The sequence below is a fragment of the Lissotriton helveticus genome, chromosome 12 (genome assembly GCF_964261635.1).
Source record: "Lissotriton helveticus chromosome 12, aLisHel1.1, whole genome shotgun sequence".
Taxonomy (NCBI): Eukaryota; Metazoa; Chordata; class Amphibia; order Caudata; family Salamandridae; genus Lissotriton; species Lissotriton helveticus.
Genome location: NC_136073.1, coordinates 333763883 through 333780202, shown reverse-complemented (window position 1 = coordinate 333780202; position 16320 = coordinate 333763883).

Sequence of the window (16320 nt, the reverse complement as noted above, 5' to 3'; positions counted from 1 at the left end):
AACCACCTGTCTGCGAGGTGTTCGGGCCTCCTCGCCAGCACCACCAACTGCAAGGATTAGGCCCCCCTCGTTAGATATTCCGCAAGCAACTGGTTATCATGATGCGGACAAAACGGATTGGTCTTGGATACCCAAGGCTCTGAGTAATAAATCTACCTAACCTTGATCCAAATCTCTCCATGGCAATGTACAACAAGAAGCTTCCACAAAATGCAAAAAAGTCAACAAGAGTGTCATTTTGCTCATGGAATGTGCATGGCTTCCACGAAATGGCGCACGGTCACGCAACGCAAGCTTTTTTCAATCAACAAGACGTAATTCTGATCCAGGAGTCTTGGAAATTAACACCAACCTCAATCCCAGGTTTTAAAGAACTCCATATATTTGCAGAACGCCTCTCAACTTTTGGGCATCCACGTGGTGGATTATCAACCTATATAGCCCAAAAATATAATTGGTTATCAGAAGAGCTGGACGTGGCTTTAAACTGGGTCCAAGTGACTAGAATCACTGAAACCTCGTTATCCGGGCCTCAATTGTGGCAACTTTTAATATTCAATGTCTATATCCATCCAGACAGAAAGTCACAAAAAGAGAAATACGCAAGCCTACTAGCATTGATTGTAATGCAAAGAACCTATTCGCAATGTCCACTGTTCATCTCCGGGGATTTCAACAACACTTTATTGGGAAAAATATGGAAAAGGCGAAGACGTTAGCAAATAGCTGTGGAAAAAAATTATTAGCCAGCTTAAAAGAATTAGGACTGTCAATCCTGAACGGCAATACAAAGGGGGACAGGCCAGCAGGCATTACTTACCTGAGCGGCAGGGTTCAGTCAATCATTGACTACACTATTGTAAGCGACAAACTAGTTCCCTGCATTGATTCATTCAAAATAGAACCATGAGTAGAAAGCGATCACTTCCCCCAAATAACAAGCCTGAACATCGCTCCCACCTTGGCGCCAAGAATGATCTCTCTTCTACACCACGCTTCAAAGTTCAACCTAAAAAAAATAAAATGGCGTGGAGAAGGGTTGGGCAGTATTGAGGCTACAGTGAAAGCCCAGGTGGCCAACCTAGGGACCCAAACAGATGAGGAGCGAGTATCCAACTGGGAGCAAATGACACTGGACCTACAGCAAAAGTTCCCAGCAAGGGCGGGGAATCAGAGTAACACTAACTGTAAGAAAGAGCCTTGGTTTAATATGGACCTAAGATTAAAAAAAAAGAAATGTCGCCAAGGAGGTACGAGCACTTGCTAGCCAAAAAATATCAGGGCCAGTGATAAATAAATCCAACCTAAAGGAACCAGAAGCATCTACAGAAAGGCCGTGAGGGTTGCAAAGTTTTCGTACAAAGAAACAATCTGGAACAAACTTTTAATTGCGGGAAAACACCCTAACAGTCGTGACTTCTGGGGAATTATAAATGACTTAAATAAAAGAGTAAAACTCCAAAAGGAAGCAGGGGTTGGAGCAGACACTTGGATTCGTCATGTGCAAACCTTATACAGAGATATAGATCAAGGCCCCGCGAAAGGTTTTCGGGCAATACAGGAAAACGAGTATAAACCGAAAGGAGTTAAGAACAAAGAAAATAAAGGTCCCGTGCTTGAGGAAGACTCAAAGGGGGCAATTGAATCAGTCGATTTAATCACCAAAAATGATCTAAGGACGATCATATCGAGATTGAAGTCAGAAGGAGCTGCAGGCCCAAACGGGCTGCCAAATGCAATCTTTAAGCATGATCCGGACTTGTGGCTAGAGACTCTAACCCTTTTATTTAACCACATATATAAACAAGCCAAGGTTCCCGCTTCTTGGAAAGGCAATATTATACATCCGATATTCAAGCATGGAGATCATCGCAACCCCACAAACTACAGGCTGATATCCTTAATTGACGTGGAGGCCAAGCTCTATGCCTCTTGTATCCTACTTGAGCTACAAGCCTGGATAGGAGTAACAAAGATAATTCCCAAGTACCAAACAGGTTTCAGGCAAGGAATGGGAACAATATCAAACTTAACTTGTCTGTCACTCCTAATGGACATTGCGGTAGTCAAGGGAGCTCGGCTGTATGCCTGTTTTATTGATATAAAGTCTGCTTTTGACCGGGTGAACAGAGAGCGCTTGTGGGGCAAACTAAAGAGTTGGGGCCTGCCAAACCAACTTTTACAAGCCATAAAAGCCCTACATCAGAACACTTGGGCAAGAGTGAACCTGGGTAATGGAGGCAGTACAACCAGGAGTATTCCAACAAAACAAGGCTTAAAACAAGGTTTGGACTGCAAAATCAGTATTTCCGGAGCATGAGCGGCTTTGTGAAACTCTGTTATAAACTTCGATCTGCAGACCCAAACACAATGGACTGGCTGAGCTGGGAAGAAATCAAACAACGGGGGGAGACCAAAACCGCGAACACATGGGGGAAGTATTAAAAATGCTGCGTGGAAAAGCTGGACCTGGAACTAGCCTGGAAATCAGGGACTGACAAATCAACCCTAAGCAGACTAGCTAATGCGGCAGCAAAAAGGCAATCCTTTTTGGAGGATAAACATTCACTTGCAAATCGTCGGCATGGTTGGACCATCGTTAACTCTTTTACCTCATTAAAACCTATTGCATATCTTACATCCCACTTTAGCGGTCACTTAAAAAAAGCATTTACAGATTATAGGATGGGCATGCACGTCTCGAAGGACTTATTACCTTCTTGGAAACACTCCCACCAGACGGAGCAATGTCGCCTCTGCGGGTACAAATCTGAAACCCTAGCCCATCTTTTCTGTGTATGCCCGGCACTGAAACGACAGAGACAACGTTATCTGAAATCTATTTTTAACGAGCGGAATATTCGATCATGCAGACACGCAGTTACAAGCTGGTTGGGAGGAGCTTCCATAATCTTGGCATGCCGTGGAGTCAAATTTTTGGATGAGGCGAGAAAATGCTTAGGACAATCTGATCAGGGGGAACATCGTGGCGGAGGGCCAAATTGAGACTAGAATTAAAGATCCTGAGACAGACTGAGGAGCGTTCGAGGAAGTTTTTACTTCCCTACTTCCTTTTAATCTGTATCGTTTTTAACTTCATTAGATCTTGAGAAGCAATAACTCAAGAATATTTTATTAACTTTGCATTTTATCTTATCTTGTGAAATTTGTAATAATTTTTATTAATTATGCAATAAATCTTTTGACACTGCTTTCTATGCTACTTTTTTTCCTTGATTCCTGACCTTGCACTATTCTAATTTACCCTTGAAGCCTCCCCTTCTGTATTTCCTTTTCCAGTCCCAACCTTTCTTCCCATTTCCTTAGTTCCAGTTCCTAGTTTGCTGTCTTTCTATTCTGCTGTCTTGCTTCTGTTGCCTTGTATGTTTGTTACCTGCTTTCTGCCAAGTGTGCCCTGTGATTTCCTTACTTTCCTGTTATGCACTCCTCTTTGCTAGCTCCTTTTCTGTGCTTGTGTTTAGTTCTACCCCCTTACTGTTACTGCCTTGCGTATTCCTGTTTGATTGCCACGATCCGTGGGCATAGCTGACTAACTAGGTGGTGTTTCTTGTTCACTATGAGTATTGTCTTTGAGTTCCATTTATAACATCACCATAGGTATAAGCTCCACATACCCTGCCTTTGCATGCATATCCTATATGTGGGTATTTGCAGTCAGTATCTGTAACAACAATCGTGGGTGAGAAACTTACTGAGCTTCAGTCGTACCGTGTGGAGCACCTGAGTGATTTAACCCACACTCTCCTTTTTGTTAATGTTGTTTCATATATATATGTCTTGCACATTCATCCTAGGTGTAGTTTTTCTGAATGCTAAATTACCTCATAAGTGCCTGTCCTTTCGGGGTCTTCGCCATCTTGTTCACTTGTATAGGCTTGCCCTTTGGATCACTTTTCCTCCTCTGACTTCCTGTGTGATCCTGGGCAGTGCTGTACTACTCTTTTTGTGTACATTTTCTACCGAATCCCCAGTCCTTGCCCAAGTCCCTGACTGTATTCCCGACATAGGGGCTCATTAGGATGGCGGTCGGACCTGCGTCCGTCCGCCACCCTAGAGGAGGAGGGACTGTCCGCAGGGGCAGCGGCGGTCCCTCCAGTGCAATATTTAACATTGTGGCGGGTGCTGCTTGAAGGTTAAATATGCATACTTAGCATTTGCATGCACAAAGTGGCAGGCACCGCGCGGTGCCTGCCGCTTCGTGCACGCAAATGCAGGGGGGTACCATATGTACCCCCCATGTGTGCCCCCCATGCCCCCGCAACGGGCCCCCAAAGAATTCACTGTATGCCTTTCCACAGCGGAGAATCCGCCGCGGAAAGGCATCTGTTTTCCGCCATCCTAATATGGCTGGCGGTGTCTGATGGACACCGCCAGCCATGTTAGAGCTTTTCCGCCGCAGTCGGAAGGCGACCGCGGCGGAAAAGCTGCGGACCGATTTTGAGACCAACCGCCATCCTAATTTGGCGGTGGGTCTTTTGTGCCTCCCCAGCGGTTTTCCCGCATCCTCCGGGCCGGCGGTGGCTTCCGCCGGCCCAGAGGATGCGGGAAAACCGCGATCCTAATCGGCCCCATAGTCTCGGACAGTCCCTGACAGAATGCTTATAAGATGTTATTAGTAAAACTCCAATTCTATCTTATGGGATGAAATGAAATGAAATGAAATTGGGTTTATAGAGCGCATGGCTGCCCAAGAGCGTCCCAGCGCTGGTACATTAATAACAGAACACCAGAGGAAGAAATTAGGGGGCCTTGGGGAAAAGGAAGGTTTTAAGTGATTTTCTAAATTTCAGGTAGGAGGGTTCCTTCCGTAGATCCCTGGGAAGGGCATTCCACTTTTTTGCTGCATTCAGCGAGAACCGGCGGCCTCCAGTGCGGGCTTTCCTCACTCTGGGTGTGATGGCCAGGTTTTCTCCATCGGACCGAAGGGCCCGTGCCGGTTTATATGGACAGATCAAACCCCTCAGGGCCGGAGGGCCGTTACCTTGCAGAGATTTGTAGGCAATACAGAGTGACTTGAAGGAGATTCGCTCTTGAATTGGGAGCCAATGTAGAGCTCTAAGCAAAGGTTTGGCTGAAGCCCATTTGGGAGCCCCCATAAGAAGCCTGGCTGCAGCGTTCTGTACTCGCTGCAAGATATTGATCGAGGCCTGAGGCGCCGCCAGGAGGAGGGCGTTGCCATAATCTAGTCTGGACAAAATTAGGCCCTGGATTAGGAGTTTTCTCGACTCGAAAGGAAGAAGGGGAGGACCTTCCTTACAGCCCGCAGTAATCCAAAGCACCCTCCTGCCACCTTCTGAGCATGGGTCTTAAATGTTAATTGGGGTTCAAACCAAACCCCGAGGCTTTTAACTTTCTCCTTTGGCGATGGTAGGTCCCCCATACAGGGAGGCCAATGCTCAGAGGACAAGGATGAAAGTGGGTGGCCCATGACCATAATCTCGGTCTTAGCTCCATTAAGTTTGAGTTTGGAGTCAGTCATCCAAGAGGAAATGGCAGTTAGACATCTTGAGAGGTCGGATGGGTGTCCCCTGTGCTGTGACAGCGAGACGATAAGTTGTGTGTCGTCTGCGTAGCTAATGGATTTGATCCCGAAGGGGGCTACTGCCTCCTCTAACGGGGCCATATAAACATTGAACAGTGTGGGGCTCAGAGAGGAGCCCTGAGGAACCCCACACTGAAGGGGAATGGGTTTGGATATCGAGCCATTTTCCCAAATCCTAAAGGATCTTTTCTCGAGGAAGGATTCCAGCCATCTGAGGGCTGACCCTGTGATGCCCAATTTGGCGAGGCGCTGGACCAAGGTTGTATGGTCAAGGGTATCAAATGCAGCGCTTAGGTCCAGGAGGATCAGGGCCGCTGATCCCCCTGAATCCAAGATGCATCTTGCCTCTTCCGTAGCCACTAAGAGGGCAGTGTCTGTGCTCTTGCCTGGGCGAAAACCCGTTTGGGAGTTACTCAGTAGGCCGTTCTTCTCCAAGTATTCTGAGAGCTGCCTATTCACCACCTTCTCGGCCACTTTGCCCATTCCCGGAAGCAGGGAGATTGGGCGGAAGTTGGCCAAGTCTGAAGAGTCTAGGCCTGGTTTCTTAAGGAGCGTTTTGATTTTGGCTTGTTTCCAGCTCGGGGGGACTATGCCCGTGGCGAATGAGGTGTTTAACAGCTCTGTGGCCGTAGATGAGATCGTACTCAGAATTTGTTTGAGGATGTGCATAGGGGCTGGGTCAGATGGAGAGCCACTTTTTATGATGGCTAGCGTGTTACAGAAGTCTTCCCTAGTAATGCCGCTGAACGCCTTGAGTTGGGGGCTGGAAGAAACGGGGGGGGACTTCTATCGATAGTGTAGCGGGAACTTGGGGAAGGCTATCAAGAATTGTTTGTATTTTGCTATCAAAGAACTCCGCTAGCTGGTCACATCTTAATTCGGGGTCCTTATGCGTAGTTATAGGAGCTGGAATTTTGAGTAACTGCTTGACAATTTTAAACGTTTCCCTGGAGGAGTTAGCTGACGTTTTAATTTTCTCCTTAAAGAAATCAGCCTTGGATTTCTGCCGTGCGGTTTTATAGAGTCTCAGGGCAGCCTGGTAGGAGGTTTTACTAATGGGTGACCAATCTTTCCTCCACTTACGTTCTGATTTTTTACAGGCTTTTCTGAGATCTCTTAATTCAGTCGTAAACCAAGGGGATTTAAAGGTGCTGCTCTTTTTTGTATTCAATTTGAGAGGCAGAACCGTGTTCAGGGAATTGGTAAGCCAATTATTGAAGTTTACATCTGCTAGCAGTACATCAGGTTCTGCATCGGGGGTAGATTGTTCAAGGGCAAGGATCAGGTCTTCCACCGATAACCTCGGCCAGTCTCTTTGAAGTATACGAGGACGGGTGGCCCTGTCTATTTCAAGATGGATTTCCCAGGAGAAAGGGACTAAGTAATGGTCAGACCAAGGTAGGGGCAGAGGGGATTCAACTCTCAGCTGGGGAATGTTTGAAAAGATGGGGTCTAATAAGTGGCCTTTATTATGAGTAGATTCCTTATTTAAGAGATCTAGTTCAAAGGTTTTGAGGTTTGAGATAAGATCAGCAGCTGCTTTATCGTTAGGATCGTCGAAGTGCAGGTTCAGATCTCCCAGAACCAAAAAGTTGGAGGCCCGGGCTGCTGCTGCTAAGGTAGTTTCTAAAAGGGAATCTGAGAATTGTTTTAAATTACCTGGCGGGCGGTAGATGAGGAATCCAGAGAGGGAAGACGTAGGTGTTAGTTGAATATTGAAGCCTGTACTCTCAGTATCTAAGATTCCGCTTTCCTCAAATCTACAGGTCAGGGATTCTCTATAAATTATAGCGAGACCCCCACCTTTCCCTTCATCTCTATTACGGGTCTGAATATTAAAACCACTAGGTAGGGCAGAGATGGTATCGAAATCTGTATGAGGGGTTAACCATGTTTCCGTGAGGAAGAGCAGATCGAGGTTACAATCTTCGATCAGCAAATTGATCTCTACCGCATGTTTTGGCAGAGATCTGCAGTTAAGTAACGCCAACCTCAGGACTCGGCCAGTTTTCTTGCCGTTGGTCCCCACGGATATAGGATCAGGGCAGAACCGGCAGCGGCAGAGTGGGGCAACCGTCCAGTCTCGCTGAAGGCACCCTAGATCCCCGTGGTGTCATAGCGCCAGCAATTGTTCCTTGAAAATTCAGCAGATCCTTGACGAGCAACGGACATGGTGGCTGGCCCTAGGCCCATTCTGGCCCGGACGGGCCCAGACGGGCTTGCCTCTGGCGCGCCTCCGGCGCGCCATCGGCGCGCCCGCTGCGCGGACGGGAAATAGCCTCCATTTTGTAGCGCCCGGGCCGTAATTCGCCCGGCCGCTAGAGCGCTGACCGTACTTTCTTCCCTAAGATGGCGGCCAAAGTCGTCGCCCTTCGGGAGCTTCTGTAGGTCCGAGTGTGGCCCTGACTCGGCCCTCGGACTGTTGGATGTGAAAGGATTGAGCGTCCCAAGTGTCCCAGGCGGGAAAGGTAAGGCTGTGCAAAATTAGCAGCTAAAGTGCAAATTTTTAAGAACAACAACTATGCAAATCATTTTTTTTTTTTATTTTTAAAATGAGGGTCGGTGGCCTAACTCCCGGCTTTCCGCCTCACGAGTGCTCTGAACTAATGGTGGTGTAGTAGGTCTCCTCGCTCTTATGGGTTGCTTTTAAGCGCCCGGGCCGTAATTCGCCCGGCCGCTAGAGCGCTGACCGTACTTTCTTCCCTAAGATGGCGGCCAAAGTCGTCGCCCTTCGGGAGCTTCTGTAGGTCCGAGTGTGGCCCTGACTCGGCCCTCGGACTGCTGGACGTGAAAGGATTGGTAGCCTTTCCATAGTGAAAAATGAAATGCGCGGTAATTCACTACTAGGACAAGCCATACACACCAGTACATGTCCTACCTTTAACAAACACAGCACTCTGCCAAGAAAAGGGAAGATTCAGACTTTCCAAGTGGGTGCACTTGCCAGGTCGACATGGCAGTTACAAACTGTGTGCAGACCCTGCAGTGGCAGATCTGAGATACCTTTTCAGGGCTACTCATGTGGGTCACACAATCAGTGCTGTAGGCCCACTTGTCGCATTTGATTTACAGCCCCTGGAACATTCAGTGCAATTTACTAAGGGCTTACCAGTAAATCAAATATTCCAATCATGGCGACATCAATCCTTAATAACAGTTTAGAACAGGAGCACTTGCACTTTAACCCTTTCGCTGCGGTGGCAATTCCGCCGCAGTGCTAAGGGGGTGGGGGGGCCGCGTGGCACTCCGTCACGCCCCTCGGGTGGGCTGTGCTTGTGATGGAGCGGTTCCATCATGGCCTCGCCCGCTCAATAGAACGCGACGTGCAGGCGCGTAATTAGTGCTGCGCAGGCGCGGCGGCCGGGCCGTGACGGAACCGCTCCGTCACCAGCACAGCCCACACGAGGGGCGTGACGGAGCGGTTCCGTCACCAGCGTGGGAGGGGTTAACACTGAACAGCAGTGAGGAAGTGTGCAGATACACTAAACCAGCAAAAACAGAGTCAAAACCAGAAGGTCAGAAAGCAAAAAGACAGGGGGAAATGCGCTAAAAGATGCCAGGTCTAATACTCACCAAAACAGAGGGCTTATGGCCAGATGTACAAAGTTTTCTTGTGGTTGCCAAAGGTCTGATTCACAGAATTGGGCAATTAACGAACACAAAAAAGCTTTTTCCAATGTACAAAAGGAAATAAATCACAATTTCCGTTTGCTGACAAATATCGATTTGGTGTGTGGAAGGGGCGCCCTTCCAAAATACCAAATTAGAATTGTATGTATTAATGCTTTGTGACCGAATTCTGATCACAAAACATTAATCTTTTACTGACCTCAAACTTGTAGTGGTAACCTATTCACAGATACGGAGGGGTACTCTAGGGACCACTACTCCTTTGAAAATGTTAAGGTAAATATTTGTGATCCACGGACAGTTGCCTACTCTTAAAAAATCAAACTTAAAGGTTTAATTTTCTCTTTTGAAACGCATCCTGGTTTCCTATAAGAAAAATGGGGAGCATTTGAAAACAAAAAAAAAAGATGTATTTATTAAAAAGCAATCACAGGCATGTTGACATGCTGACCAAAGTTAAATGAGAGGAACCCCTTTGGGAAACCAAAAGATAGGGGTACTCTAACAGGTAAAAGAAGAGTTTATCCTTTAGTTCACACTACTAACCCAACACACTTTCAATCTGACCATTACACTTATTCGGCTCTCACCCACATATATTTCTGAAAATTTGGTCCAAACAATAAATCTTAGTACACTGAAAGTAGACATTAGTACAAGGTTTATTAAAAATAACTTATACCAACCTAAAGTTGTGTATATCAACAATAATTCATTTAGTAAAAACAATTCATATATTAAAACTATCAACTATCTTCGTACTCTAATACAACAATAGACTAGACAGATCCAATAAAGTTGTCAAAGCAGCAAGAGAGACATAATCAGATAGTATTATTTGTCATTCAAGTTAACACATCTTTAAAAGAAGAAACAAAGAAGCCAATTAGCACCCTCCATTTCAATTTCTGTTGGTTTTCGACTTAGCCAGTCAGCATTAGCAGATTGTGCAGAAGAAAGTGCATGGACGCGTTTCGAAGGTATGCATTGATCTTAAACCATCTTGTTCAAGACTAGTATTTTGCTCTCTTTTATGGTTCACTTTAATTTGAAATTTCCAAATAAACACCTGTTGATTATTCAGGTGTGACGGCGAGGTGTTTCCAAAAAGGCAATACAAATGACCTTGCTCCTTTTCTTTTAAATGAGACTCTCGCAATGTGAGTCTCCTCTTTATTTTATTTCTTCTCACAGCTTGTTATTGCTGTCACCTTTCCTTTTAAGTCTTTCCAATACCTGTAAAGGGTTCTATTTTGGCATCTCACAATCTTAGCTTCTCATTCCGAATATACCTTTCCTTCTGAATATTCATATTACACACCCATATGTGGCCCTTTATCAATTAGGCCTTCTCCATTTCTTGTGGTGCAGCGTCTGGATGTCTCCTCTCGCTCGGCTACAGAGGATAAACTCTTCTTGTATATGGTGACCCACAAGGAATCACCATTTTGAAAGAAACAGCTTAATACATTAGGAAAACAATTTTCTAATTGTGATTAGGAGATTATCACAATTCGGAAATCACTATTCCTAATGTTAGTACATCTGATCCTTATTCCAACATTTTTTAAGACTCACTTTAGATCTTAGAAACTTGTGACACCCGGGCCATATTATAAATAGGTCACTCTTTCCTTTTTTGCACCATGGTGCACCTTTAAACAGTGTGCAAGGCGAAACAGAGACTGTGCATACTATTATGATGAATATGCTGCCCTCGGGGCAGCCATGTACTCGCACTGCCTTGAGGGCTGCACATTTAGTGAAATACAAAACGGCTGCTTCAAAGCCGCTCTGTGTTATTGTGTGCAGGCGGCAACCAGCCTGCACCTTAACTAGGTAAGAGAGCTCCCTTTGCCGGCAAGGGTAGTGAGTGACTGGCATGACCTGCCACGGGATGTCTGGGAGGGCCATGGGACCTCTTTCACCCATCCAGAGGGCTGCCGTCTAGGGTGTACTGACAGTGCGCCATCTTTTTGTGGCTCACTTTCTGTGTATCTTCTAAGGTTTTTTTTGTCTCTGCCCCTGTGTCCATAATGCAGCGCGAGCGCAGAGGCAAACTTTGTATTCCAATGCATGGGGCCTCACCCGGAACAAATGAGGGAACACCCTCTGAAGATAGCGCAGGCACTGCATGTGTGCAAATGCTATCTAGTATTACAAGCATCTGTGGTCCTTTCTGTAATAGTCCCCCAATGGTACACAAAGTGGGCGCACAGGCCCATTGTGGCCCTGGGCCACTTTCTGTAATGCTCTCCAAGTAGTGCACCATTGTTTGTTGCTGAATGCAGAGGCAAGTGTGCAGCTAGGGTAGGACCATTCCTCTGACCTCAAACCACTCAGGGCACTCAACATGGACAAAATGAATTTGTGGTAGTCTGTGTGGGACTGCTGCAGCCGATTACAAAAATGTTTCTTAGTGAATAATCTAAGAGTAAGTGATCCCCCAACCCTCTTGAATTTTTACCAGTGTCAGCACACAGCATTTGGACAAGTTCAGGAAGATTCGTTGGGAAAGACCAGCTCCTGGTTATTACTCTATTCTAGCACTGACAGGACAAGAGACAAAGGGGCAGATGTACGACTAATTTTAGTGGTCACAAATGGCTAATCATGCAGTTTCCAGCCAAAAAATAGGTCAGTGGTATGTACAAACCCTATTTTGCGAGTTATCTTATTACCGACTCGCAAAATTGGGTTTGTGACTGGCTATTAGGAAAAGGGGCGTGTCAATGGCGCCCCTTCCTAATAGCGACTCCCAGTGCCATGTACAAATGTTTTATGACCGAAATGCGGTCACAAAACATTTGCATTTTACCGCCAATGGAAAGTTGGTGGTAGACCAGTCGCAAATGGGAGATGTTCCCAAGGGACCCCTTCTCCTTTGCGAATGTGGGTGCAAATATTTTTTAGGAGCATGCGGTGGTCCCATGGACCACTGCCCGCTCTTGAAAAATGAAACAGAAACATTTAATTTTTCTTTTTGAAATGCATCCCATTTTCCTTTGAGGAAAACGGGCTGCATTTAAAAAAAAGACCTGCTTTATTTAAAATGCCGTCACAGACATGGTGGTCTGCTGACCCCAGCAAGCCACCATCCCTGTGAGTGCAGACCATTCCTATGGGTCGCAAATTGCGACCTGCCTCATGAATATTAATGAGGCAGGTCATTTGAGACACCATTGGAAATCGCAACCAGTGTCTCAGACACTGTTGTGCATTCCATTTTGCGAATCACAAAATGGAATAGTCGTACACCTGGCCCAAAATCACCAGTCTCTCCGTAATTTATTGTGACTGAGAATTACGTGAAACTCGTTTAACAATTTCTTGGAACAATTTCCTGTTCCTTTTTGGGTTTTTTGTAAATCCAGATATTTGAAATCATGTGTCTCTACCTGTTGTTGGTAGTAGACGGTTAAGTTTGATAACATTATCGTCACAACAGTCTGCGGGTGCTTTCCAGCCTTTTCCAGACCTTACCAGTTTCCCAGTGCCTAATTTGTGTGCCGTTGTTTTGCCAGTGCTTAACACCAGCAATTATTTGTTAACACCGGGACTTATTTATTACAGTCTATCTACCACATGGTGGCGCACTCTGTATATTTTGAACAGAGATCATCAGCAACGTATTCAATATACTTACAAAATATAAAAACAATGTGTCCGAGCCATATTTTGCAGCATTAGCTGACCGGGAATATTCAAAATTACACTTTGGCATTGTTTGACAGTTAACATATGACAGGGCTGGCAGGGACAGTGGGCAGTGCCATCCACACCGGGATCTTAAGAAATACCTCGGGCCCTGCCAATGCCTGTTTTGCACCCTCTCATAGGTGCTACAACAAAAAGCCTCGTCAGCCTATTAATATTTTGTATAACTAAGACAAAATACAATTACCATTTTGATTTGCTTATACATTTTAATGGTATTAGGCTACGAACAGTAATATAATCTGCAATGCTGATTTCATTAAATGGACAGATGGGCAGCTGCCATCTAATAGGACGTACGGCAGACATGGCATCTTAATTACGTATTTAAAAAAGGAATTAATGAATAGTAAGAAACGGGCTACCGTTGTTATTGATTACTATGCAGGTTTTCATTCATAATCATGTTTTATCTGCCCACATGTTTTTCCATGATTTGGTAATTAAGGGCTTTCTGCAGAGTTCGATTCTTGTTGCTATGCATTGCTGCAAAAGCAAACGACAATTATTTACACTTCTTAGACAGCCAGTTACCTGACATACAACCTCAGCTGGGTTGCTTTTTTTCCATAATGAAAGCGAACAGATACACTATTGAAGTCATTCCTTGACTACATTTATGGCTCAATCTTGAAAGAAACACTTTTATTTTTTTCTAATCATCGGGTTATCCCTCAGATCTTTTCTTGCAAAAGGCCTGCAAAGAAACAGATGGCAATTAAATTCTGCCATAGAAGAAGCTCTGATCCACTTGATATTTTGTGGATCACAAAGAAACTATGCAGCAGGTCACAGTGTGTTTACACAACACTGTTGAACAGAACCAAATAAAAACTGACAAGACAGCATGTGACCTGAACTTACCAACGGCTGATACATAACAACATCCGTATAATATTCAGACCCCCTGTAGTGTTGTGGGCGCTAGGCCCACATACTGCAGAAGGACTGACACAGACATAGTGGTGATAGTGGTTAACTGGCCTCAAGAATGTGCACCGGGCCCTTTTATTGACGGGGACACGTCTCCCGTGGCACCCGTGATGGATGGGTGTGGAGGTGCAGTGTGTCCAGCCCTCGAGGGAGTGGCTGGGAGTCTAGCTTCCTGCGGAACACTAGATCGTGTCCCGCAGCACATTTCATTCCTCCCCAACTTTATTGAGGAACAAACAAAGTGTTAGTCCAACCTGTGGGGATACAACAAACAGTTAACTAAATACCACAGGGTCCATCAGTCTCTAGAGTCAGGTGATGGGAAGACAGCAGACCTGGGCTGGTGACTTTGCTTGCAGCATAAGCTTCTCGGCGGGCACCCGTAGTTTAACCTGAGAGGCTCAGGACACGGCCGCTGACTTGGAGACGTCCGCTGCATACCGTCAGTTCGCTGGCGATGACATATCTTGCTGCCTTGCCTGGCTTCCACTTTGCTAACGTCTGTGATGGTCTGTGGTGGGTTCTAACAGTTCCTTGTAGTGGGTTGCGTCGTGAACATGGATGGAGTCCCAAGTGAGAATTCACAGAGGTGTTGCTGGACCGACTGTCCCTGTTGAACTGCTTGGCTGTGACTGGTAACCTGTCGGTGGAGCAAAGTCTCTTCTCGCTCTTCCACCTGGGGAGGCCCGTTGTTGGGGTTGCTGCGGGACTGTAGGAGGGCTGCGCTGGGGGCCGCTTGTGTGACGTCTGTGGTCAGCTGCTGGACGGCCGAGGAGCCGTTGCTTAGTCGCATGCACAACCCTCACGGGTGGATGAATCTTGGCCAAGACTTGCGCACGCTGCCGCGGTTCCAGTGTAGGCCAGGTTCCCTGGTGGCTTGTGATTTGTTTTGGTCGGCTGGTGTGGCAACGGTGTAGGACTCCAATCCACATGTGTTCTGGTAGTGGTGTTTGACGCATGTGCTGATGGCTGGCGTGGTGGAGGTTGCCAGCCAATTGGTGGTCGGAATTACAGGTGGTGATGGCTTGCTGAGAGAGTTCGGATAGCAGGAGGGACTTAGCAGCCAGGTGTCTCCGCTTGGTTGAGGTTGATCTTCGGTGGTGGCTTGACACGTAGAGTGTACGGATCCTCTCTTGCCTGTTTTGGGGCCACTGCCGACTCCATCTTGAGGCGGTCTGAGGGTGGGCACTCAGTGCTGATCTTCACCCGTGGCATCTGCCGGGCAGGAGCAGGGATGCCGATTGACGCAGACTGCCGACGCTCAGGGATGAACGGTCGCCTGGGGAAGCGTTAGGATGAACACGGTTGGCGCTTGCTGCAACATACGTTCGCTTCACCCATGAGGCTGTATCCAGGGGCGTCGGTCCGCATTGGTGGCTGTCTGGTGTGTCAGGGTGTGCACTTGGCTTGCTGCGAGTCCTCAATCTTCTCCTTTTGTTGGTTTGTTCAGCCCACCTGTGCTCCTCTGGTTTTCGGGGCGACAGGGTTGTCACTCTCTTCTTTTCTTCGAGGGCATTGTGCTTGGACCTCGAGGCGGCGCTGTCATTGTGCCGGCTTCTGCCTTAGCTCCAGCGTGCTTGTCTGGACTGCTCACTTTGTGGCATGCTCCTTGCTTGCTGGGCAACGTGACGTCCGGTCTTGTGTCGCTGTTTGTTGGAGCACATGGTTCAGTGGCGGCCTGCCACGTGGGGTGTGCGGCTCCTCTCTTGCCTGTCTGGGGTTGTGGCCGACTCAGTCGTGAGGCAGTGTGAGGGAGGACACCATGGGTGGTCTTTGGCCTACTGCTGGGGCGGTGGAGACTTGGGTGCTCTCCTACCTGCATTCAGCAGTGCTTCTTTGTGGAGAGATCTCCTGGGTGCTGTCTGTACAGTCAGGTTCACTGGAGCTGTCCTCTGCGTGCCTCTGACTTTGCGTGCTCTTTCTTCTTCCTGGATGCTCTCTTCTGGCAATTGGGGTGCCTGTGGTGTGGCTTGCGGTTGTGACTGTTCAATAGTAGGAGCGGGTGATGCAACCTCTTCACTGGTGGTGGCGTTGGGCAGCCATGTGTGGTGCGGGCTCCGCACCAGTCTTTCTTGGGCTGTTTCTGGGGGCAGTTCCCTGGAGACGTTGCTGTCTTGGCTGGTCGTCCACATCTTTCTAGCGGGGTTGTCTTTGGTGTCTTTGCTTGAGCTTGGACAGCGCTTGCCTGGGTTGGAGAAGCTTTTCTGGTGGCCTTTGGTGATGTGCCATAGTCTTTTCTCCTTTGAAAGTCCGGGCAGCCCATTAGGGTGGTGTGCATCATTTTGGCGTGACGTCTTCCTAGGCTTTATCGTCTTTTGCTACTTGGCACGTTCCTTTGCTGGGGTAGTCCTGGGCCCTTGGCATCTCTTTGCTAGGTGTGGGTTTCTTGTGCGTGCATCCATCTGGCACATTGGACTTGCTGCATAGGGACAGAGACACTGTAGACCTCTCATGCTCCCTTCTCTTGCAGGGCAGCT